At 40.8% G+C, this 26,861-nt stretch overlaps 1 long non-coding RNA gene across 1 annotated transcript; it reads left to right on the plus strand.

Annotated features, from left to right (window-relative positions):
- The first annotated feature begins 8,593 nt into the window (after positions 1 to 8,593).
- Positions 8,594 to 12,988, plus strand: LOC122932876. Its single transcript, XR_006388351.1, has 3 exons — positions 8,594 to 9,196; positions 10,745 to 10,965; positions 12,646 to 12,988. It is a non-coding gene; the product is annotated as an uncharacterized LOC122932876 (long non-coding RNA).
- The last annotated feature ends 13,873 nt before the right edge of the window (positions 12,989 to 26,861 follow it).

The raw sequence follows: 26,861 nt of genomic DNA on the forward strand, positions 1-26,861 counted from the left end.
ATCCACCTGACTTCTCCACAATGCAACTGATGGTCCCAACCCCATTTATAAGGCAAGAAATCCCACTTATTAAACCTGACAGGGCACACCTGTGAAGTGAAAACCATTTCAGGTGACTACCTCTTGAAGCTCTTTCAACAAGGGTCAGCCGGCACTCAGTTTGTAGGCGTGGTGCACGAGTCCAGGGCCGAAGTCCAGGTACAAGCAAAGGAAAAGACCGGCACTCACTTTATCTTCAAAAGTTTTTCTCTTTATTCACCACACATCAAATGTTCAGTGACGCGCGTTTCGGCTCTGCTGTGAGCCTTTCTCAAACCAATGGCATATAACAAAGTCAGACAATATACGTGATTTAAATAGACCGCCACAGCGGAAATGACATAATGTAGTCATGGTGATTTAAACAAACAAATGGACTGAAAAGAAAATAAGCGAGAGGGGGAGGGGGAGGGAACACAGGGAAAAAAGGGAAAAAACAAAGTAACAATTTAAATAATCAGATACACGTGAGAAGCAGCCCAATCGCAACAGCATCAATGAAAATGATAGCAATTATAGATTCTTATGAAATTCTCTAGATAATCGTAGTAGCTTGCAGTTCAGATGATGCGGTTGGGGAGTTCCTCACGTTTTCTGTAAAAATACAAGAAAACAAAGTATAAGCTTAACATACACTTAAAAAGAAAAAACATCTACAGGAAGCTATGGAGATCATACTCCCGGTTTAACCCCATGGGTTCCAGTGTCTGAAGTGTATGAATCCAATAGGATTCACGCTTCTTTAACATTTTCAATCGATTACCCCCTCTTCGAGGTTGTTGTACCTGCTCAATAATTTGAAAGCGCAATTGCGCAATATTGTGCTTACAGCGATCAAAATGGTAAGGGACCGGTAAGAGTAAATTGTTTTTTCTGATGGTGGACTTGTGCTTAGAGAAGCAGTCCTTCATACGCTTGGATGTTTCACCTATATATAACAATCCACAAGGGCACTTGAGTAGATATATGATAAAACTGCTATTACATGTGAAAAGGCCTCGAACTGGAAAGCGCTTGCCTGTATGGGGATGCATAAAATATTCCCCTTTGATTACACTTGAACAGTGTATACACCCTAGACAAGGGAATGTGCCCTTTCTAGGAGTAGATAAAGTCTTCTGGCGCTTCTCAGTTTGAGCACTGCCCACATCTGCCCTCACTACCATATCGCGAATGTTTTTATTACGTTTGTAACACAATAATGGAGGACTTTTAAATTCCTCAATAGAGGGATAAGCTCTGGACAAAATGTTCCAATGCTTAGAAAAAATAAAACGACACCTGTTAACCCATGGATGAAACTTGGTGACAAATGGTATACGTGACCCCCTAGACTCCTGTTTAGGGGTCAAGGAGGTAACCCTACCTCTCTCACTATCCAGCAGTGCTGTGGGATACCCTCTATTCTCAAATCTCTTAGACATTTCATCAAGACGTTTTTCTTTCACTTCAGTATTGGAAACAATCCTACGTACCCTTTGAAACTGGGAATGGGGTAATGCTTTTTTTACTGTGGGAGGATGATAGCTTGAGAAATGGAGAAGGGAATTTTTGTCGGTATTTTTAATATACAGATCAGTCACAATTGACCCACTTGCACCCTTAATGACCAGGGTGTCCAAGAAATTAATCTCATGATCACTATAGTGCAGAGTAAACTGCAACTCGGGCCAAATCGAATTTAAAAAATCTGAAAAGGCACGAAGGGATCGAATGCCGCCCCGCCATATACAAAACACGTCATCGACGAATCTTCGCCAAAAAATACAATGGATTTTAAATAGATCATTGCTGTAAATATATTTGTCTTCAAACCATGACATGTATGAATTTGCATATGGCGGTGCGGCATTTGAGCCCATCGCGGTCCCACAGCACTGCTGGTAGTAGGTGTCCTGAAATAAAAAATAATTTTCAGTTAGAATAATTTCAAGTAGCTTCAGGAAGAATTCTTTAGCACCTTCACTGTGAGAGGAGAAGGATAGAAGCCACTCAACAGCCCGTATACCCTTCCAGTGAACAATAGAAGTGTACAGAGAACAAACATCAAAGGTTACTAATAAATCATCATCCTGTAACACCAGGGTCCCAACCTCACGTAAAAATTGATTCGTATCAAGCAGGAAAGATGGCATATTTTTAGTCAGGGGTGTCATAACCTTTTCAAGTAAAATAGCTGGTGGAGACAAAATAGAGTCAGTCAAGGCCACAATAGGCCGACCCGGTGGTTGGGACAAAGATTTGTGCACTTTGGGCAGTGTATAGAACACCGGTGTTACAGGATGATGATTAATCAGATATTCCCCCAATTTGGGATCAATAATCTGCTGTGAAATAAATATATCAACCAGAGTACACAATTTCTTTTTAATAATATATACCGGATCGCCATCCAGTGGACGATATACATCGGTATTGGCCAACTGGCCCAGAATCTCATTAACGTAATACTCCTTGTCCATCAGGACAAGAGCACCCCCCTTGTCAGCAGGCTTGAAAATCAGGCTACTGTCTTCCAATAGGTTTTCAATAGCCTGCTTTTCAAGACGCGACAAGTTTTGGTTCACATGGAATCCACTCTGTCGTATTTCCTGTGAAGATTTTGACATGTCACGTTGGACCAATAAAATAAATGTTTCAACAGGATGATAGCATTTTGGTGGTTGAAAATGACTCTTAGTTCTCAGTCCAAAGTCCTTCAATAATAAACAGGTGTCACCGGTCGTTGCTGTACCTGCGCATATTTCAACACTGGTAGATTGCAAGCCTGAGAAATGTGCCTTAAGTCGGAGATTCCTAAAAAAGCGCTGACAGTCCATGTCAAATTCAAAGCTGTCGAGCGGACTAGTAGGGCAAAATGATAGTCCCTTCTCTAGTACCTGCAACTGAAGAGGACTCAGACTTTTAGAGGAAATATTATAATACAGTGAGGAACCGCACTCTATTCAAGTGTGTCACCGGTGCCAATCAAGGGCTTATTAAGCCATTTATCATGAGAATGAAGTATTGAGGCACTCAGGTTCTTTTTGCAATTTAAATGAAATTTATTTCATGAATTAATCTCTGCATCATCCATTCGCCCGTGGTATATATAGGAGCATTAAACAACAGAATATTTCTGACCAAACGTTTTGGTCACGGTGGACCTTCGTCAGTGGTCATATTATCTGGAATAATATTGGATACATGTTCAGGGTTATTCGGATGGCAGAGATAACGTTACATCATCATAGTGAAACAAAAATCAATGTCGATATATACAAGTCAAATTGAACACGGTTGTAGCAGCAAGAGAAATGGTGTCCAATAACGTAATAAATATTCAAATACATAGACGCAAATACGATGGGTCCGTGGCGTATGGTTTATAAAGGTAAAAAATAGTAAAGTACCAGTGTAATAATAGTGGAAGTGACAGGGTTCAAATTGGTACATGGTATATTGTATACTGTGGTATCACACGTGTATCACCGAGTATTACTGGTATATGCTGAATCGAGGACATATTCTATAGTCGGATATGGGGGGGTCATTGTACGACTATGCCATTGGTATAATAATTTTGTTTGAAAAATGCATAAATCCTCTATGTAGCATATCACAGAGTACTCAGGCCGTGCGGTATTTACATTTGGTATATATCAGGTATCACCTATAACATTACTGTAGTATCACACGTGTATCACCGAGTATTACTGGTATATGCTGAATCGAGGACATATTCTATAGTCGGATATGGGGGGGTCATTGTACGACTATGCCATTGGTATAATAATTTTGTTTGAAAAATGCATAAATCCTCTATGTAGCATATCACAGAGTACTCAGGCCGTGCGGTATTTACATTTGGTATATATCAGGTATCACCTATAACATTACTGTAGTATCACACATGTATCACCGAGTATTACTGGTATATGCTGAATCGAGGACATATTCTATAGTCGGATATGGGGGAGTCATTGTACGACTATGCCATTGGTATAATAATTTTGTTTGAAAAATGCATAAATCCTCTATGTAGCATATCACAGAGTACTCAGGCCGTGCGGTATTTACATTTGGTATATATCAGGTATCACCTATAACATTACTGTAGTATCACACATGTATCACCGAGTATTACTGGTATATGCTGAATCGAGGACATATTCTATAGTCGGATATGGGGGAGTCATTGTACGACTATGCCATTGGTATAATAATTTTGTTTGAAAAATGCATAAATCCTCTATGTAGCATATCACAGAGTACTCAGGTATTTACATTTGGTATATATCAGGTATCACCTATAACATTACTGTGGTATCACACGTGTATCACCGAGTATTACTGGTATATGCTGAATCGAGGACATATTCTATAGTCGGATATGGGGGAGTCACTGTACGACTACGCCATTGGTATAATAATTTTGTTTGAAAAATGTGTAAATCCTCTATGTAGCATATCACAGAGTACTCAGGCCGTGCGGTATTTACATTTGGTATATATCAGGTACCACCTATAACATTCACATATGCATGGGGGCACAAGCGGCATATTATACATCGTTCGTATGTACCACAGTATTCAAGTGCACAGAATCATAAGTACAAGTATCTCAATTTATAACACTGCACAAAGTTGGTTCAGTGACATGGAAGCATAGAGGGATGAGAGGCTGCAGGAGATTTCCAATGGTGAGCAAGCTGACATAGTGAGAGGGTTTCTGTGGAAAAAAGATTCAAGGTTAGAGCATATTTTCTACCTGAGTGATGTATGGCTGTGTTCTGGGGCGCTGGATGCAGGTCTGACCCACTTTCTGCCTCGGTTTAAGTAATCCGAGAGGATCAGAGTTCCGGTCATCTGACCGGAAGTGACGTAGTGTGTGGAACGCAAGTTTGCGTTCCAAATACCGGAAGTGCTGCTGATAATGTGGCTGATTAAAAGGAGAGTAGAATGGAGCGCATTTTTGCGCATTTATGCGTTCCATATGGCGGAAGTATTAGTGTGGAGCATGGCTAGTGGGTAGATGGAGCGCAAGTATGCGTTCCAAGTAGCAACATGTGGTATACTTATCATCTGGGTACAGAGTATGTATATCTCTGTGACAAATATGGATCCAATACAGAAGTATAAGGAGAGTTTATATTTATTGAGAAATTCAATGATAAAAGAGAATGGGAAGATGGGTATATGGAGGACTATGTATATAGGTAATATTATGATAAGGATAAACCTGTCAGGGCAGTATGGAGAAGTTGTTAGGTAGATAGTTAGTGCTGTTTTTATATGTACATATGTTTATATGTAAATATTATGCATGTAATGGCGATATCGTGTCATTGCAGATATCTGATGTTGTAATGATGTTGTGAGTTAGTGGTGTGTCTCCGCCTGGTTGTAGGGATTATATGGGATCTCATGGATGTATATAGGGAAGAGCAATAGCCTATTTAAGTATATATGGAAATAGATGAGGCTGTTAAATCATATAAGTACATCATGGGATATATCCAATAATTTGGACATACTCATTCGGTCAGGCGGATGGAGGGGGAGGGAGTAGAAGGGGAAGGGGGGGTGGAAAGGGGAAGGGGGGGTGGAAAGGGGGGGGGGGAAAGGAAAGGGGGGGAGGGGGGCGGATGGGGGTAAAGAGGGGGGGTTTGGGAGGGAGGGGGAGACTAATACCTCACCCTCGTCAGCTTGTAGACAATTCAGTGAGTCTGCAGAGGAGAGAAGAAATACATATCAATATACATCAAAATATCACAGGTTTATGAAGAAGTCACATTCTCGGTTCAATCCGTGTGGTGCCAGTGTCCCCAATTTGTGGATCCAGAAAGCCTCTCTCTGTTTAAGGAGAAGTGTCCTGTTGCCACCTCTCCTTGGTTGGTCAGTTTGTTCCAGGATTTGAAAGCGGAGCTGGGAAATTTGATGTTTTTTCTCAGCAAAATGTTTGGGTATTGGTAAGAAAGTATGTCCTAGTCTGATTGTGGACTTGTGCTTGCTTATCCGGTCCCTGATGTGCTGTGTTGTCTCGCCGACGTACCCGAGGCCACATGGGCACTTTAAGAGATAGACGACAAAGCTCGAGTCGCAAGTGTAGAAACCTTTTATCGCAATGGTTTTTCCGGTACGTGGGTGTGTGGCATATTCTCCCTTGATTACACTAGAGCAATGTGCGCAGTGTAAGCATGGGTATGTTCCTTGTCTCCTACTACGTAAAAAGGTTTGTTTCGGAAGTCTGGTGAAGCTGCCTATATCGGCTTTGATTAGTTTGTCCCTTATATTCGGTGGTCTTTTGTAGCAGGTTAATGGTTGTTGTTCGAATTCTTTGATTTCCGGATGCGCTTTTGTGAGTAGTGACCAGTTTTTTTTGAGAGCTTGTTGTATTTTGGGCATAAGGGGGTGATAAGTAGTTACGCACGCTATTCTATTGGAGTTATCCTGTTTGGTTTGGGGTGGTGTAGATGGATTCTTTAGATCATGAAGGGCTTTTTTTAGAATAGCCTTTGGGTAGCCTCTTTGTGTGAATCTGTCAGTCATGCTATCAAATCTTGTGTTTTTCATGGTGATATCGGTAACAATACGGTCAACGCGTGTGTATTGGGAACGTGGTAACGATTTTTTTGTGGCTCTAGGGTGGCAGCTATTGAAAAGGAGGAGACTGTTCCGGTCCGTGGGTTTATGGTATAGATCTATGTCTATAGATCCTGCTTGGTCAATCCTGACCAGGGTATCTAGAAAACTAATTTCCTTTTTGCTGATGTGTGAGGTAAACCCCAATTCGCTATAAGTATTGTTGAGATCTGTGATGAAATCGTCTATGGTGGATATCGGACCCTTCCAGATGCAAAAAATGTCATCAATAAAGCGAAGCCATATATGGGCATGTTGTTGAAACAGGGGGTGGGTATAGACATAATCTTCCTCAAATTTTATCATGAACGCGTTAGCATAAGACGTGGCCCCGCCTTATGCTAACGCGTTCATGATAAAATTTGAGGAAGATTATGTCTATACCCACCCCCTGTTTCAACAACATGCCCATATATGGCTTCGCTTTATTGATGACATTTTTTGCATCTGGAAGGGTCCGATATCCACCATAGACGATTTCATCACAGATCTCAACAATACTTATAGCGAATTGGGGTTTACCTCACACATCAGCAAAAAGGAAATTAGTTTTCTAGATACCCTGGTCAGGATTGACCAAGCAGGATCTATAGACATAGATCTATACCATAAACCCACGGACCGGAACAGTCTCCTCCTTTTCAATAGCTGCCACCCTAGAGCCACAAAAAAATCGTTACCACGTTCCCAATACACACGCGTTGACCGTATTGTTACCGATATCACCATGAAAAACACAAGATTTGATAGCATGACTGACAGATTCACACAAAGAGGCTACCCAAAGGCTATTCTAAAAAAAGCCCTTCATGATCTAAAGAATCCATCTACACCACCCCAAACCAAACAGGATAACTCCAATAGAATAGCGTGCGTAACTACTTATCACCCCCTTATGCCCAAAATACAACAAGCTCTCAAAATAAACTGGTCACTACTCACAAAAGCGCATCCGGAAATCAAAGAATTCGAACAACAACCATTAACCTGCTACAAAAGACCACCGAATATAAGGGACAAACTAATCAAAGCCGATATAGGCAGCTTCACCAGACTTCCGAAACAAACCTTTTTACGTAGTAGGAGACAAGGAACATACCCATGCTTACACTGCGCACATTGCTCTAGTGTAATCAAGGGAGAATATGCCACACACCCACGTACCGGAAAAACCATTGCGATAAAAGGTTTCTACACTTGCGACTCGAGCTTTGTCGTCTATCTCTTAAAGTGCCCATGTGGCCTCGGGTACGTCGGCGAGACAACACAGCACATCAGGGACCGGATAAGCAAGCACAAGTCCACAATCAGACTAGGACATACTTTCTTACCAATACCCAAACATTTTGCTGAGAAAAAACATCAAATTTCCCAGCTCCGCTTTCAAATCCTGGAACAAACTGACCAACCAAGGAGAGGTGGCAACAGGACACTTCTCCTTAAACAGAGAGAGGCTTTCTGGATCCACAAATTGGGGACACTGGCACCACACGGATTGAACCGAGAATGTGACTTCTTCATAAACCTGTGATATTTTGATGTATATTGATATGTATTTCTTCTCTCCTCTGCAGACTCACTGAATTGTCTACAAGCTGACGAGGGTGAGGTATTAGTCTCCCCCTCCCTCCCAAACCCCCCCTCTTTACCCCCATCCGCCCCCCTCCCCCCCTTCCCTTTCCCCCCCTCCCCTTTCCACCCCCCCTTCCCCTTTCCACCCCCCCTTCCCCTTCTACTCCCTCCCCCTCCATCCGCCTGACCGAATGAGTATGTCCAAATTATTGGATATATCCCATGATGTACTTATATGATTTAACAGCCTCATCTATTTCCATATATACTTAAATAGGCTATTGCTCTTCCCTATATACATCCATGAGATCCCATATAATCCCTACAACCAGGCGGAGACACACCACTAACTCACAACATCATTACAACATCAGATATCTGCAATGACACGATATCGCCATTACATGCATAATATTTACATATATACATATGTACATATAAAAACAGCACTAACTATCTACCTAACAACTTCTCCATACTGCCCTGACAGGTTTATCCTTATCATAATATTACCTATATACATAGTCCTCCATATACCCATCTTCCCATTCCCTTTTATCATTGAATTTCCCAATAAATATAAACTCTCCTTATACTTCTGTATTGGATCCATATTTGTCACAGAGATATACATACTCTGTACCCAGGTGACAACTATACCACATGTTGCTACTTGGAACGCATACTTGCGCTCCATCTACCCACTAGCCATGCTCCACACTAATACTTCCGCCATATGGAACGCATAAATGCGCAAAAATGCGCTCCATTCTACTCTCCTTTTAATCAGCCACATTATCAGCAGCACTTCCGGTATTTGGAACGCAAACTTGCGTTCCACACACTACGTCACTTCCGGTCAGATGACCGGAACTCTGATCCTCTCGGATTACTTAAACCGAGGCAGAAAGTGGGTCAGACCTGCATCCAGCGCCCCAGAACACAGCCATACATCACTCAGGTAGAAAATATGCTCTAACCTTGAATCTTTTTTCCACAGAAACCCTCTCACTATGTCAGCTTGCTCACCATTGGAAATCTCCTGCAGCCTCTCATCCCTCTATGCTTCCATGTCACTGAACCAACTTTGTGCAGTGTTATAAATTGAGATACTTGTACTTATGATTCTGTGCACTTGAATACTGTGGTACATACGAACGATGTATAATATGCCGCTTGTGCCCCCATGCATATGTGAATGTTATAGGTGATACCTGATATATACCAAATGTAAATACCGCACGGCCTGAGTACTCTGTGATATGCTACATAGAGGATTTACACATTTTTCAAACAAAATTATTATACCAATGGCGTAGTCGTACAGTGACTCCCCCATATCCGACTATAGAATATGTCCTCGATTCAGCATATACCAGTAATACTCGGTGATACACGTGTGATACCACAGTAATGTTATAGGTGATACCTGATATATACCAAATGTAAATACCGCACGGCCTGAGTACTCTGTGATATGCTACATAGAGGATTTATGCATTTTTCAAACAAAATTATTATACCAATGGCATAGTCGTACAATGACTCTCCCATATCCGACTATAGAATATGTCCTCGATTCAGCATATACCAGTAATACTCGGTGATACACGTGTGATACCACAGTAATGTTATAGGTGATACCTGATATATACCAAATGTAAATACCTGAGTACTCTGTGATATGCTACATAGAGGATTTATGCATTTTTCAAACAAAATTATTATACCAATGGCATAGTCGTACAATGACTCCCCCATATCCGACTATAGAATATGTCCTCGATTCAGCATATACCAGTAATACTCGGTGATACACTGTGTGATACTACAGTAATGTTATAGGTGATACCTGATATATACCAAATGTAAATACCGCACGGCCTGAGTACTCTGTGATATGCTACATAGAGGATTTATGCATTTTTCAAACAAAATTATTATACCAATGGCATAGTCGTACAATGACCCCCCCATATCCGACTATAGAATATGTCCTCGATTCAGCATATACCAGTAATACTCGGTGATACACGTGTGATACCACAGTATACAATATACCATGTACCAATTTGAACCCTGTCACTTCCACTATTATTACACTGGTACTTTACTATTTTTTACCTTTATAAACCATACGCCACGGACCCATCGTATTTGCGTCTATGTATTTGAATATTTATTACGTTATTGGACACCATTTCTCTTGCTGCTACAACCGTGTTCAATTTGACTTGTATATATCGACATTGATTTTTGTTTCACTATGATGATGTAACGTTATCTCTGCCATCCGAATAACCCTGAACATGTATCCAATATTATTCCAGATAATATGACCACTGACGAAGGTCCACCGTGACCAAAACGTTTGGTCAGAAATATTCTGTTGTTTAATGCTCCTATATATACCACGGGCGAATGATGATGCAGAGATTAATTCATGAAATAAATTTCATTTAAATTGCAAAAAGAACCTGAGTGCCTCAATACTTCATTCTCATTTTAGAGGAAATATTGAAGATTAAAGTGTCATCTCTACCTGAGAGCGTGTTATCCGTGGTGCGTCGATGCCCCCGATAATGGCGTCCTGCTCGTCTGGTGTTTTTCTTTGTTGAGGTCTTTGTCTCCTTCTGCCTAAAAAAGGCGCACGCGGAGGTCCAATGGTGGAATCACTTCCAGATCCAGATGACATCGAGGCTCCCCGACGTTGCTGCCTGGTGAATAAAGGTATAGCCGTGCCAGACAGGTCTTGCCATTTATATACACGTTTATTCTGATAGTCCTCAGAATCTCTGATAAATTTCTGGCGTTTAGTGCTTTCAATGTCCCGTTTAAGGTCAGCGCCAATTTTTTCCACTTTAGATTTTAAAGTAATCAATTCCTCCGCTGGTAAAGCGTCCTTCAGTTGCGTCTCAATGGTGGCAATTTTCTGCCTGCTAGTCATGATAGCTTCCGTCAGGTATTCGATGGTTAATACCATCAAGTCCATGGAGCACTTGTTTAATATATTTGAGAAGTTAGTGCAATAATCAATGTTGTCACAAAAGAACGTAGGTCTCAAATGGACTCGCAATTATTCTAACTGAAAATGATTTTTTATTTCAGGACACCTACTACCAGCAGTGCTGTGGGACCGCGATGGGCTCAAATGCCGCACCGCCATATGCAAATTCATACATGTCATGGTTTGAAGACAAATATATTTACAGCAATGATCTATTTAAAATCCATTGTATTTTTTGGCGAAGATTCGTCGATGACGTGTTTTGTATATGGCGGGGCGGCATTCGATCCCTTCGTGCCTTTTCAGATTTTTTAAATTCGATTTGGCCCGAGTTGCAGTTTACTCTGCACTATAGTGATCATGAGATTAATTTCTTGGACACCCTGGTCATTAAGGGTGCAAGTGGGTCAATTGTGACTGATCTGTATATTAAAAATACCGACAAAAATTCCCTTCTCCATTTCTCAAGCTATCATCCTCCCACAGTAAAAAAAGCATTACCCCATTCCCAGTTTCAAAGGGTACGTAGGATTGTTTCCAATACTGAAGTGAAAGAAAAACGTCTTGATGAAATGTCTAAGAGATTTGAGAATAGAGGGTATCCCACAGCACTGCTGGATAGTGAGAGAGGTAGGGTTACCTCCTTGACCCCTAAACAGGAGTCTAGGGGGTCACGTATACCATTTGTCACCAAGTTTCATCCATGGGTTAACAGGTGTCGTTCTATTTTTTCTAAGCATTGAAACATTTTGTCCAGAGCTTATCCCTCTATTGAGGAATTTAAAAGTCCTCCATTATTGTGTTACAAACGTAATAAAAACATTTGCGATATGGTAGTGAGGGCAGATGTGGGCAGTGCTCAAACTGAGAAGCGCCAGAAGACTTTATCTACTCCTAGAAAGGGCACATTCCCTTGTCTAGGGTGTATACACTGTTCAAGTGTAATCAAAGGGGAATATTTTATGCATCCCCATACAGGCAAGCGCTTTCCAGTTCGAGGCCTTTTCACATGTAATAGCAGTTTTATCATATATCTACTCAAGTGCCCTTGTGGATTGTTATATATAGGTGAAACATCCATGCGTATGAAGGACCGCTTCTCTAAGCACAAGTCCACCATCAGAAAAAACTATTTACTCTTACCGGTCCCTTACCATTTTGATCGCTGTAAGCACAATATTGCGCAATTGCGCTTTCAAATTATTGAGCAGGTACAACAACCTCGAAGAGGGGGTAATCGATTGAAAATGTTAAAGAAGCGTGAATCCTATTGGATTCATACACTTCAGACACTGGAACCCATGGGGTTAAACCGGGAGTATGATCTCCATAGCTTCCTGTAGATGTTTTTTCTTTTTAAGTGTATGTTAAGCTTATACTTTGTTTTCTTGTATTTTTTACAGAAAACGTGAGGAACTCCAACCGCATCATCTGAACTGCAAGCTACTACGATTATCTAGAGAATTTCATAAGAATCTATAATTGCTATCATTTTCATTGATGCTGTTGCGATTGGGCTGCTTCTCACGTGTATCTAATAATTTAAATTGTTACTTTGTTTTTTCCCTTTTTTCCCCGTGTTCCCTCCCCCTCCCCCTCTCGCTTCTTTTCTTTTCAGTCCATTTGTTTGTTTAAATCACCATGACTACATTATGTCATTTCCGCTGTGGCGGTCTATTTAAATCACGTATATTGTCTGACTTTGTTATATGCCATTGGTTTGAGAAAGGCTCGCAGCAGAGCCGAAACGCGCGTCACTGAACATTTGATGTGTGGCGAATAAAGAGAAAAACTTTTGAAGATAAAGTGAGTGCCGGTCTTTTCCTTTGCTTGCTACCTCTTGAAGCTCATCAAGAGAATGCCAAGAGTGTGCGAAGCAGTAATCAAAGCAAAAGGTGGCTACTTTGAAGAACCTAGAATATGACATATTTTCAGTTATGTATATAATTCCACATGTGTTAATTCATAGTTTTGATGCCTTCAGTGTGAATCTACAATTTTCATAGTCATGAAAATAAAGAAAACTCTTTGAATGAGAAGGTGTGTCCAAACTTTTGGTCTGTACTGTATGTGGCACTTTACTACCCTGTATGTAGGGGTGGATGGAGGGGTTAGTAGTACTGCACATTGTAAAAAATAATAATAATCTGCAAAATACTATATACAGTATGTGTGTCAGAAGTTGTGCTTTTTTAATTTTTAGAATAATGATACAGCCATTTTATTTGATACTTTTATCCTGATTATTTTTCTTTCTCTATATTAAGGGACACTATAGTCACCAGAAACACAACAGCTAAATATAGTAGTTCTGGTGTCTATAGCATGTCTCTGCAAGCTTTTTAATGTAAAAACTGCCTTTTCAGAAAAAAAGGCCGTATTTACATTACTGCCAAGGAACACTTCTAGTGGCCACTCATCATCATTAAAGTTTACTACTCTACGAGGTGTGGATCTTCTATGCTGATGGTAGCAGTTACACTGCTGTCTGGAGTCTCAAGGGTTTACTTTAGGAGGATTGGAATAGTTCTCTCTGGAGAATTCGGAACAGGAGCAGGAGCCCTGCAGTAAGCTTCCTCCCCCCATCTCTGGACAGGAACTCCCACTCCTGGCAGGGAACAGGACCAGCACACTCCTACGAAGAGGGAAGGAACCGGGTGATAAAACCTGTTCTTTGCCAACCTTTGCTAACTATTCCTTGTTGGTACAAATGGTAAGAAGCTTACAACAAAATACATAATGCAAAACAATATACAAATTGTAGTACCCCCAGGTCTGGGTTACTACACATGAACACATGACGTCAAGGAGTTAATTATTATTATTATTATTTTTATTATTATAAAAATAGTGGATGCCGCAGATTCTTCCTTTTTCTTTGCACTATTGAAATGAATTGTGTTGCTGCTTAATATGGTGCTGAGTACCATCTAACTAATACGTGTTTTCCTTACTACCATGGCAGTAATATGTCAGCTACTTTTCCAGCTACCCTTACCATTTCACAAATTTTGTTAAGGACTCCAATATCTCACAATATAAATGGAAGCCCTCAGTAGGCTACACTGCATCACAACCCCTAGGTAGCCAAATATAGACACATAGGGGCTCATTTATTAAGACTGGCGATTTACGCGCCAGTCTTATGTGTCTCTGTACTGCTTGAGGAAGCGCCAAAGTATGTAGAGGTGCAGGCCGCTGTTGACTGGCGCTTTCACCAGCAGGCTGTGCGACAGACTTAAATCAACACCAGTTTCTTTACTGGCGTGGATTTAAGCCAATTTTTATGCCAAAAACTAGCGTAGAAAATGCCGGCCCACCCTCGCCCCCTTTTCTTGACCTATCGGAAAAGTGGCATGAGCTGGGAAAAGTTGCAGATTTTGACACAAAATGACACGCAACAAAATCTGCAACTGATATATGCAGCAAGCTACCACCTTAGGTGGAGTAGTCCCGGAGTGTAGGAAGCAAGTGGTATACTGTGGCCTAATGTTTTGTCACGATGCTCCTACCTTCAGGCTGCTGCTTCCTGGGGGTCAGTCTCTGTTGCAGATATTAAGTTGGAAAATATAGTGAAGTCCAGACTTGGGAACATTTTAATCGTGTTTACTTGAATAACTTGAACTTGACCATACAATTGGATTCAAAGGGTTTAGCTCAATTCTCCTTTACTTGGTTCCAGCAGGATGCAATATGGTGGCAGGCCTTCTAAATGCTACTCTCATTCCTAACTGGCTTTGGGTTCAATATAGTTTGCTGATGAGGGTGTCTTTTGCCTGTTTCCCTCTACTCATTAATTAAGTCTCTTAGTACAGGATAATGCAAGGAGATGGTGCTCTGCAAGCTGCTCCCAGGGGCTCCTGCAGCAGGAGAGGGGAATGCTTACCTCACTGTGCCATGTCCCTTTGGACTCTAAACTTCAACTCACTCCTCCCTCAGCAACCCCTCCATTGGTGGGGATCGGGACTAGCCCACTTCTGCCCCAAGAGGGGATAAGAATGGAATGGTAAATCTAAAAGTACTCTGCCAGAACATATGCCACCTGCAGGCACATTACTTGTCACATAACATTGCATAAATACATTATTAAGGCACTGTATGAGAAGACCTGGAAAAGAATACAAAGATGGCATGCATTGCTAACCAGTAGACACAGTAGCTGGGCATACAGATGGTAGTACCCACTCTGGGGTACTACATATATGGCACAAAAGTGGCATATATCAGTTAATAAATGAGCCCCATATAGCATAAACCACTACCAAAAGAGTAAGGGTACTTTCACACTTGCGTCAGAGGATTCAGGCAGGCAGTTCCGTTGCTGGAACTGCCTTCCAGATCCGGCAATCCGGGCGCAAACGGATGGCATTTGTCAGACAGATCCGGATGTGAATCCGTCTGACAAATGCATTGAAATACTGGAGCCGTCTCCCCGGTGTCATCTGGAAAAACGGATTCGGTATTTTTTTCCCCCCATAGATTTAAAAGTCTGCACATGCGCGGACCAGAATAACAGATCCATCAATGCGGCAATTTTTATGCTGGATCCGGCACTAATACATTTCAATGGAAATTAAGTGTTCAGGATTTTTGGCCGGAGAGAAAAATGCAGCATGCTGCGGTATTTTCTCCGGCCAAAAAACGTAAGAGGGACTGAACTGATGCTTTCTGATGCATCCTGAACGGAATGCTCTCCATTCAGAATGCATTAGGATAAAACTGATCAGTTTTTTTCCGGTATTAAGCCCCTGTGACGGAACTCAATACCAAAAAAAGAAAAACGCTAGTGTGAAAGTACCCTAACAGAAAATTATGTTGTCTTGGAAAATCATGTTCTCAAAGCTGGTCATCTTATATCAATTCAGCTATATGTTGAGCCAAACAGAGAAATTTGACATGATTTTTGTGTTGCCTGTGCTTGCCTATATAGAGTTCACTAATGTTAAGACTGGCTTTTCTTATACCAGTCTTAATAAGAAACCCCGCTGGAGCATAATGGGTCAGAATTATTAGGAGAGTGTTCCATTCACCAGAAAATGAAATCTACTCCAGTAAGGGTGCACACATTGGGAGGCCAAGTCAGTTTGCAGCACGGCCGTCCAGCTGGTTAAAAGAAGAGAAAGGGAAGGTGTGCACTCTGCCTGCGTGGTTATAAATAGAGATGAGCGAATTTCCGCTTATGAAATTCGTTCACACTTTGTTTGGTGGTAAAAGGTGAATTTAGTTATGGATTCCGTTACCAAGGACCATAATGCAATTCTATGATGGAATGCCTTTAGAGGCATTCTATTATTCATTCCGTCATAATAGAAGTCTATGGGCTGCAAGACAGATCCGTCCCATTTCCGTTATGCAGGAGAGGACTCCCCTGCATAACGGAAACGGGACGGATCCGTTATGCAGGCCATAGACTTCTATTATGACGGAATGAATAACGAAATGTCTCTAAAGGCATTCCATCATAGAACTGCGTTATGGTCCGTGGTAACGGAATCCATAACTAAATTCACCTTTTACCAACAAACGAAGTGTGAACGAATTTCAAAATATGAAATTCGCTCATCTCTAGTCATAAAACAAAGGGAAAGAGAAGTCCTCTCTTTTCTGGTTTAGCAATCAGCTCAGCATTTATCAGGGGCCAGTATGATAAGCTGTATGGGTGCTTAACAGTAGCAGTTGTCTGTAACTGTGCATACACTGGATACAGTCAGCTAGACCCCCAAGAGATTTTTTGCCCAGGGGCCTCTACCACCCCTGATCAGGCTCTGTGTCTGTATTATGGACATATGTTCCTGCCTGGCCACAGGTTTGTTGACCAAAACTTTGGGACACACATCTGTGATACTCTTGTATGGAACTGGCCTAAAAAGACGCAGAAAAATATAAAAATAAGTCTATTTGGTAGGCTACTTTCACACTAGCGTTTTTTGCGCATCCGTCATGGAACTGCAAAACGCTTCCGTTGCCATAATACAACCGCATGCATCCGTCATGAACGGATCCGGTTGTATTATGTCTTCTATAGCCATGACGGATCCGTCATGAACTCCATTAAAAGTCAATGGGGGACGGATCAGTTTTCTATTGTGTCGGAAGAAATTGATCAGTCCCCATTGACTTACATTGTGTGTCAGGACGGATCCGTCTTGCTCCGCACCACATCGTGGACAGAAAAACGCTGCTTGCATCGTTATTCTGTCCGCGATGGGGACGCAACCAAACAGAACGGAATACATTTTGGTGCATTCCGTTTTGTTCAGTTCAGTTTTGTCCCCATTCACAATGAATGGGGACAAATCTGAAGCTTTTTTTTCCACTAATGAGATCCTATGACGGATCTCAATAGCGGAATTTAAAACACTAGTGTAAAAGTAGCCTTACTATAGCAATGCATATATGAAATAGCAAATGATGCTGCAACTGGAACCTTCTCTGCAGCTAGGCCTTAAAAAGATTGTGAAAATTGCTCTGCTGTAACTGAACATTACAAAAGCATTGTTAGGCTACTTCGCACATTTGCGTTCGGGGCTCCGCTTGTGAGTTCCGTTTAAAGGCTCTCACAAGCGGCCCAGAACGGATCCGTCCAGCCCTAATGCATTCTGAGTGGATGCGGATCCGTTCAGAATGCATCAGTCTGGCAGCGTTCAGCCTCCGCTGCGCTCAGCAGGCGGACACCTGAATGCTGCTTGCAGCGTTCGGGTGTCCGCCTGGCCGTGCGGAGGCAAACGGATCCGTCCAGACTTACAATGGAAGTCAATGGGGACGGATCCGTTTGTATTTGACACTATATGGCTCAATTTTCAAATGGATCCGTCCCCATTGACTTTCAATGTAAAGTCAAAACGGATCCGTTTGCATTACCATGAAATTCATGGTAATGCAAACGGATCCGTTCTGAACGCAAGTGTGAAAGTAGCCTTACAAGTCACAGCCTCCTATATATAGTTGTGGTCAATATTATTAGCACCCATTAATATTAATTACACCATATCAAATCACTTCTTAAATAAAGTGTTTAATGAAACTGCGTGGATATACAGAGCCTTGAAAAAGTATTCATACCCCTTGAACTTTGCCACATTTTTTCATGTTACACCCACATACTTAAAAGTATTTTATTGGGATTTTATGTGATAGACCAACACAAAGTAGCCAGTATGTGTGGAGTGAAAAGAAAATGATACATAGTTTTAGATTTTTTTTTTATAAATTAAAATGAAGTAAAAATCTGAAAACTGTGGCATGCATTTCTATTCAGTCCCCGGTACTCTGATACCCCTAAATAAAATCCAGTGTGACCAATTGCCTTCAGAAGTCACCTTATTAGTAAATAGAGTCCACCAGTGTGTAATTTATTTTCAGTATAACTACAGCTGTTCTGTGAAGGCCGCAGAGGTTTGTTAGTGAACATTAGTGATCAAACAGCATCATGAAAACCAAGAAACAGGCCAGGCAGGTCAGGGATAAAGTTGTGTAGAAGTGTAAAGAAGGGTTAGGTTATCCCAAGCTCTGAACATGGCACAACTATGGCACAACTACAAACCTACCAAGACATGGCTATTCACCTAAACTGACAGCCCAGGCAAAAAAGAGCACTAATTAAAGAAGCAGCCAAGAGCCCCATGGTCACTCCTACAGAGGAGCTACAGAGATCCATAGCTCAGGTGGGAGAATATGTCATCAGGACAACTATTAGCCGTGTACTCCACAAATCTGGCCATTATGGAAGAGTGGCAAGAAGAAAGCCATTTGCGGCATTCACCTGTCGGGGTAGATCATGTGATATTTTCATACAGCAGGTCAATACGCCCTAATATGTCAATTTTTTTTTTTATTTGTTTCAGTTTTACATGATAAAAGCATCTTTGAAAAAAATAAAGCATTTTTTTATGTTGACATTTTCTGGCCTATGGTCTTGTGTGGGGGCTCATTTTTTTGCGGGATGAGTTGACGGTTTTATTAGTACCATTGCGGGGTACATAGTATTTTTTGATCGCTTGATATGACACTTATGAGACAAGGTGACAAAAACGGCTATTTTGGCACTTTTTTTTTTCTTACGGCATTCAACTGATGTACAATGAAATTGTGGCAATGGGGTAGATCAGATATTTTTATAGAGCTGGTCGTTACAGATGTGGCAATACCTAATATGCCTAGTTTTTTATTTTATTTTTATAAAAAATTTCTTGATGAAGGGAAAGGGGCACTTTTTTTACTGGAAACTTTTTTTTGTTTACTTTTTAAACTTTTTTTTTTGTCCCACTATGGGATTTCAAATTTTAGGTATCTGATCCCTGTTTCAGTGCTGTGGAATACATGCTGTATTGTACTGCACTGAAACTGTCTATTTTGGCACTATTTTTCGTTTTTTTTTATGGCATTCACCTGATGTACCATGAAATTGTGCCAATGGGGTAGATCAGATATTTTTATAGAGCTAGTCATTACAGATGTGGCGATACCTAATATGCCTAGTTTTTTATTAAATTTTTTTATTAAAAATTGCTTGATAAAGGGAAAGGGGCACTTTCATTTACTGGAAACTTTTTTTTTAACTTTTTTTTTTTTTGTCCCACTAATTTTAGGTATATGATCCCTGTTTCAGTGCTGTAGATGCTGTAGAATACATGCTATATTGTACTGCACTGAAACTGTCAGTTTCACACTGACCGTATGATTATGAGACTCAGTCTTTGCAAGGCCTTGCCATGGCAGCCATCAGCCCCCTGTCATTGCAGCGTTGGGAACTGATGGAGAGACAGAGGGAGCATCCTCCCTCTGCGAACATCATATATGCTGCGGCCAGCATTGATTGTGGCATATATATAGGGTTAATCCAGTGGCATCAGCATTTTCAGCGATTCCGGCACATACAGCCGGGGTGCGGCTATTAGTAATAGCTGGGCCCCTGCACTGATCGGGCGCACAAAGCTCCTGTGCTGCCCAATCATTATACTAGTACGTCAAATGTCTGGGAGGCATTAGTGGCTCCCTTTGTTTAGTTTGAAACAGAGTACAACATCAGACTAATCTACGAATAAAAAGTTATCTAGTTTCAAGACAACTCAGGGGAACGATCTATAATAAAGAACAGATGATTATTTACCTGACAGATCCACTGCCATTGCTTTAGTTCTCCTAGCATTTATTATACTCACAAATTCCATAAAAAGTATAAGCATTTCTCAGATAAAAAACAGCAGCCTTTCGCACACTTTTTATCTGAGAAATGCTTATACTTTTTATGGAATTTGTGAGTATAATAAATACTTGCTTTATACAAATTGGAGACGGTACTTCACTATTGTAGCGAACTCCTCATAGGATTACCATTGGGAAGGAGGACCTTGACGGACTCGCTTCTATAGCGTCTTTTTGAAGTGTCTGCATACTACTGTGCGCTTGTGAGTATAATTTCAGGTGTGCCTGCAATCAACAGTAGCAGTACTTCACTATCGGTGTGATTTCGGTATTCCATAGGAGTCAGTGGAGGAAAAGGGATTCCTGTGGAGATTAATGATTTACCCATATGTGCAGGAGCGGTTACCTGAAACACGCGCGGTCTACTAAAACGCATTGAACTGAGTGTGAATTGTACCCACAACACCTTTGACCTGCTGCGGCTATTCATCCAGGCAACGTAACAGAATAATTTGTTTTCTGCCATTTAAAGACAAGAGGGATGTCTGATCAGAACTGAAATGCTATTATCACCAAGGATAAACAATATGAAAGGGTCAAGACTATAAAGACTTTTAAATCCTGGTTTCAACAAGTCAAAATGTTATTAAGAAGTTCACTACTCACAGAACAGTCAAGAACCTTCCAGGACATGGTGGAAAGAGAAAAAACTGATTAGAGAACGCTACGAAAGTTGGCTCAAAATGTGGCAAAGAAAGCAAGTGCAATGTTCACCTAAAATCATTCTGAAGCCATCATTATAGCCAAAGATTGTGTAACCAGATATTAGGGAAGGGTGGCATTAGTCCTATCCATGTCATATACTATGTTTATTCTTTGTTTTTTTTATGACTGTGTGTATGTTGATGAGCCAATTTTTGCTGAGACAAAATTTGGAAATTTGTATATGTCCATTTCTTTATATATACTGTATATAAAAAATATAATATATATATATATATATATATATATATATATATATTAAAAAAGGTGTGGAGATCCGCTCACTTCTGCTCTCCCACGGTAGGTGCTCCAAACCCGGGTTTGAGGCACCCCTCAAAACAAATAGAGTATGTAAAAAAATATGGATTGGGCACTCATATATGGAAATATAGGATACTATTTATTGAGTATAAAATACAATATAATATCGTACTAAAAAACAATAAATCAAAACACAATATATCAAAACACAATATATCAAAACACAATATGCATATACACAGTATTAAAAATAAATTGATAAAACCAATATCCGCAGGGACCGATAACTCCAAAGCTCTCTCTCCTATAAATCCTAGTATTGACTCGATGGGGTCCTAGGTATTGAATAAGGGTTAATATCAGAAAGAAATCTGTGTGAGCAGTCTTTGCTTGTACAAATCACAATCCTCCTAATAAATTGGACTTCATAAAATATCATTGAACATTTGCATATATGAATCCTATATTATATATAAACACCGCACCACTTGTAATAATGGGTCACTAAACACTATTGTCCCCTGTTAGGTCGCTGAGCAATAATAATGTCCTGTGTTTAATAAGAAATTGTATCCAGGAATATATTCAAAGTAGCGTTCCCACTTTCAAGTCTTGTGATAAACAGTATCTAGTTCTTCCTTTGCCGGCTTATACACTGTTTCAGTTGCTTATAGAGGAATCTCTGGAAAGGAAAAAATCCTTGGAGGGTAGCTGCATAGCTTCGTATCGCTTCACCTCCTTATGTCTTAGTAATATAACTCCTTATGTTTCACCCACAAGTGTGGGCTTACCTGCGCCTGTATTATTACTTCAATAAGACTTTTTGGCAAGTCTCTCCTCCGTTCTCTAAGTCGGCGTCCCGGCTCCGGAGTACTTTGGCGTCCCTCGTGTCTCTCACAGCTGGTAATGGAGTAGTAGTGAGGATCACGGACCTTAATTTCCAGGCGCTGGTATATGACGTAATGCAATCCTTGGTGGAGTGAGGAAAATCCTTCTTTGTTGTAGTGCACTAAGTTCCATAAAAAAGTTCGGGGGTATCAGTCCAGGATTCACGCCAAACGCGTTTCGGGGAGACGCTTTCCCCTTCCTCAGTGGCATACCCCAATTCCATAGGTCGGTGGGTTTTATAGTTGCTACTGGTTTTCCACAAAATCCGATCTAGACCTTGGTTGCATGCAAAGACCTGGTATGGATCTGATTCCTGGATAACATTTTGTATCTTTGTGGTTTGCTTGCGATTTAGGTGCGTTTTTTTTAGTAAAAATGCTTTTTTTCTTCTATACTTGCAATTTTGTGTATATAATTAAACCCATATAACATTAATTCATATTAAGCCTTCAATTAGTGTATTCTACCTTATAATATTTAATATGAGGGGATATCTTGTATTTCCCTATATATTATGAATACACTCTATTCTGTATGAATAATAGGTCCAATCATAACATAGTATAGAAATATAATAGGTAATATGCAACATAGAAATTCATAAAAAATATAATTAAAAAGGTAAAAATAGATATAAAATTAATAAATATATCAGCTCAATGCAGATTTCTACAGGTTCTGTATGGAAGGGATAAATTCTCTCCAATAGTGAGACTCCCAAAAAAACTCATTTAAAAAACACATGTGCGATTTCAGTTGCGTTTAGCTGTGGATGCGTTTTTTGTCTTGCTTCCACAACATTATATTTATTGGACTAATCATATAAGGATATCTATGTGTCATCCTTCTTTCCTATATTGGGCAGAGCACATTTCATTCTTGAGGCTGCGGTAGTATGGAGAAAGGGGGGAGGCCCTGTGTGGGGTAGAGGGAGAGTTGCAGTGCTGGAAAAACAGCCTGACATGCAACTCTGCATCGACACCCACACGGACCACCCAATTTTCATATAAAACCAAAAATGTCTAATTCCGCATTTAGGCCCCTCGGCAAAAGACTGCCGAATTCATATATTTTTCTGGATTCTGCCCTTGATAGTCGCTCAATCTGATTTCCACCCCGCCAATGTTTCTCCACCTTCTCCAGTGCCATGAAAGAGAGACTCTTTGGGTCTTGGTTATGTACCTCCTTGAAATGTCTGGATAGCGAATGTTTTTCGTAACCCTTAGTAATATTGTTCAGGTGTTCTGCTATCCTGACTTTCAAGGTTTGTTTTGTTCTTCCTATATATTGTGTCGAACATGGACACTGGATTAGGTAGATAACATTGGCGGAGTTACATGTCAGGAAATGTTTGATGGTTAAAGAATGGGAATTTTGTGTGGAGGTAACTATTGTTGTTTTTCTCGGGAATTTTGTTTTCCTACATCCCAAGCATTTCCCACATCTAAAAAAGCCTTTTGGTTGAAGCCAATTTGATGCTGGGCCTTTTTTAATTCTCTCTTTCACTGACGGGGCTACTTGAATTCCCAAATTTGGAGCCCTTGAATATGTAATTTTAGGAATCGGAGGTAAAAGCATCCCTATTGTTTTATCATTCTGTAAATGATGCCAGTGGGATTTAATAATGGATTCTACCTGCTTTGCCTGGATGTTATATGGAAGAATGATTCTGAAGTCCGAATTATCTCCTTGGTCAGATTTCTGTGTTGGCTCAGAAAAGGTCTTCCTATCTAAATTTTTTACTTTAATGAGGGCCTCATTGATGATTGTTTCGGGATAATTTTTTTCTTTGAATTGATTACTCATGGAGTTAGCCTCTTCCTCGAATTTATCATCCTCCGTGCAATTCCGCTTAAGTCGGCGGAACTGTCCGAAGGGAATATTTATTAGCCACCTTGGCAGGTGGCAACTCGAGAAAGGGATATATCCATTTTTAGCAGTGGGTTTATGGAATGTATTACATAGGTATTTGTTGGCTTTACGTGTAATTTCGATATCCAAAAACTCCACTTTTTCATTTCCAATATTGGAGGTAAACTTCAAGTTATTTGTATTATCATTAATCCTGACAATAAATTTGTCAAGATTTTCTTGTGTTCCATCCCAAATGAAAATGATATCATCTATATATCGCCGCCATAGGACCAGGTCTGCCCCCAATTCCGGGTCGATGTTGTTAGCCTCCCACTGTGCCAAAAATAAATTGGCATAACTGGGAGCAAACCTGGTACCCATGACGGTTCCTCTCCTCTGTAAATAAAATTGATCCGAAAAGAGGAAATAGTTATGATGTAAGATGTGATTTACTCCTTCTAATACATAATCAATTTGATTTTCCCTCCAAATCTTATTCCCAAGTAATTGTTCTCTCAGGGCTACAATGCCCTGATCATTAAAGTGATGATAGTATAGAGGGACTGGGCGTCCAATGTACCCATAATCCAATGGTCGTGGACGTCCAGGCCCTCCAAAATACCCACAAACTCAGTCATGTCACGTATATAGGATTTTATTTTTCTCACTTCTGGTTGCAATAGGGTGTCTATATACTGTGACAAATTTACTGTTAGGGATCCAATGCCCGAGATGATAGGGCGACCTGGGGGGTCCACAATACTCTTGTGGACCTTCGGCAGGCAATAGAAGATAGGTAATTTACCCGGTGTGTCCATGATAAAATTATATTCTCGTTGAGTTAAAATTCCCTGTTGTAGCCCTTTTTTACAATAATGGGAAAGAGCAAGTTTGAAATCCTCCCTTGGGTCTTTTTTCAGGGGGGGTATACGTAGTCTGATCTGCCAACTGTCTGAGGCATTCTGTGTTATACTGATCTTCTCCCCAGAAATTTGTCAAAAAATCTTGACAAATTTATTGTCAGGATTAATGATAATACAAATAACTTGAAGTTTACCTCCAATATTGGAAATGAAAAAGTGGAGTTTTTGGATATCGAAATTACACGTAAAGCCAACAAATACCTATGTAATACATTCCATAAACCCACTGCTAAAAATGGATATATCCCTTTCTCGATTTGCCACCTGCCAAGGTGGCTAATAAATATTCCCTTCAGACAGTTCCGCCGACTTAAGCGGAATTGCACGAAGGATGATAAATTCGAGGAAGAGGCTAACTCCATGAGTAATCAATTCAAAGAAAAAAATTATCCCGAAACAATCATCAATGAGGCCCTCATTAAAGTAAAAATTTAGATAGGAAGACCTTTTTTGAGCCAACACAAAAATCTGAGCAAGGAGATAATTTAGACTTCAGAATCATTCTTCCATATAACATCCAGGCAAAGCAGGTAGAATCCATTATTAAATCCCACTGGCATCATTTACAGAATGATAAAACAATAGGGATGCTTTTACCTCCGATTCCTAAAATTACATATTCAAGGGCTCCAAATTTGGGAATTCAAGTAGCCCCGTCAGTGAAAGAGAGAATTAAAAAAGGCCCAGCATCAAATTGGCTTCAACCAAAAGGCTTTTTTAGATGTGGGAAATGCTTGGGATGTAGGAAAAAAAAATTCCCGAGAAAAACAACAATAGTTATCTCCACACAAAATTCCCATTCTTTAACCATCAAACATTTCCTGACATGTAACTCCGCCAATGTTATCTACCTAATCCAGTGTCCATGTTCGAGACAATGTATAGGAAGAACAAAACGAACCTTGAAAGTCAGGTATAAGATCCTTACCTGCTTTGCACTCCAGGGGAATCAAGAGGGGTCCTCGTGGAGTTGCGGGACAGGTTATGCGTGTCTCTGATGCACCAGCGCTGACCCCTTTGCGAGCCAGTGCGGAGATGCGTTCGCGTGGACATCGGAGGGGAGGACCGTCGGAGTCCCGGGGACAGAGTGGCCAGGCGAGTGACAAGACGCCGCGGCCAGGGTTGTCTCCGGTGTCTCCTGCGACTTCCGTTTCCGCATCTGGGTCCACGCGCTCGCATACTCGCGCTGAGTCAATCATGCGTCCGTGCGTACGCACGAGGGCAGGTTCGCAAAGGGATACACGGTCGCGAGTACGCGCTTCTTATGCACTTCGTCGACCAGTGGCGCATATTATACTGACTCACAAGAGCAAAGTGGATTAGGGAGCCAGCCATGGGTTAATCAACTTGTGATTGCCTTAGGCCTTGTACTCAGGTGCAGGGCAATTTGTTCACCTATGGTAGTGGACACTTGGCACCCTGGGATTGGTCAGCAGGCATTTAAAAGGAGGTCTCTCAGGGTGATCAGTGCCCACTGTTATTTTCCCTCAACCAGGTATAGGTCACAACTCCTAGTGACTGAAGACTGCCAGGAACTTTGTCCTTACAGCGGACCCAGATCTGGAGTGACTCGACTGCCAAGTGCACAGCATCATTCAGCACTGGTTGGGACTATTCCTGGAATCTCCTTGCCTGGTTTTTTGTTATTATTCCTTGTTACCAGCAAGTGTCCTGGACGTTTATGTTTCTGGTGAATAAACACCTTTTTGCTTTCATCACTGGTCTGTTTGTTGGTGCCTTGCATTACATCAGGATAGCAGAACACCTGAACAATATTACTAAGGGTT

Source organism: Bufo gargarizans, chromosome 3 (assembly GCF_014858855.1).
Source record: "Bufo gargarizans isolate SCDJY-AF-19 chromosome 3, ASM1485885v1, whole genome shotgun sequence".
NCBI lineage: Eukaryota > Metazoa > Chordata > Amphibia > Anura > Bufonidae > Bufo > Bufo gargarizans.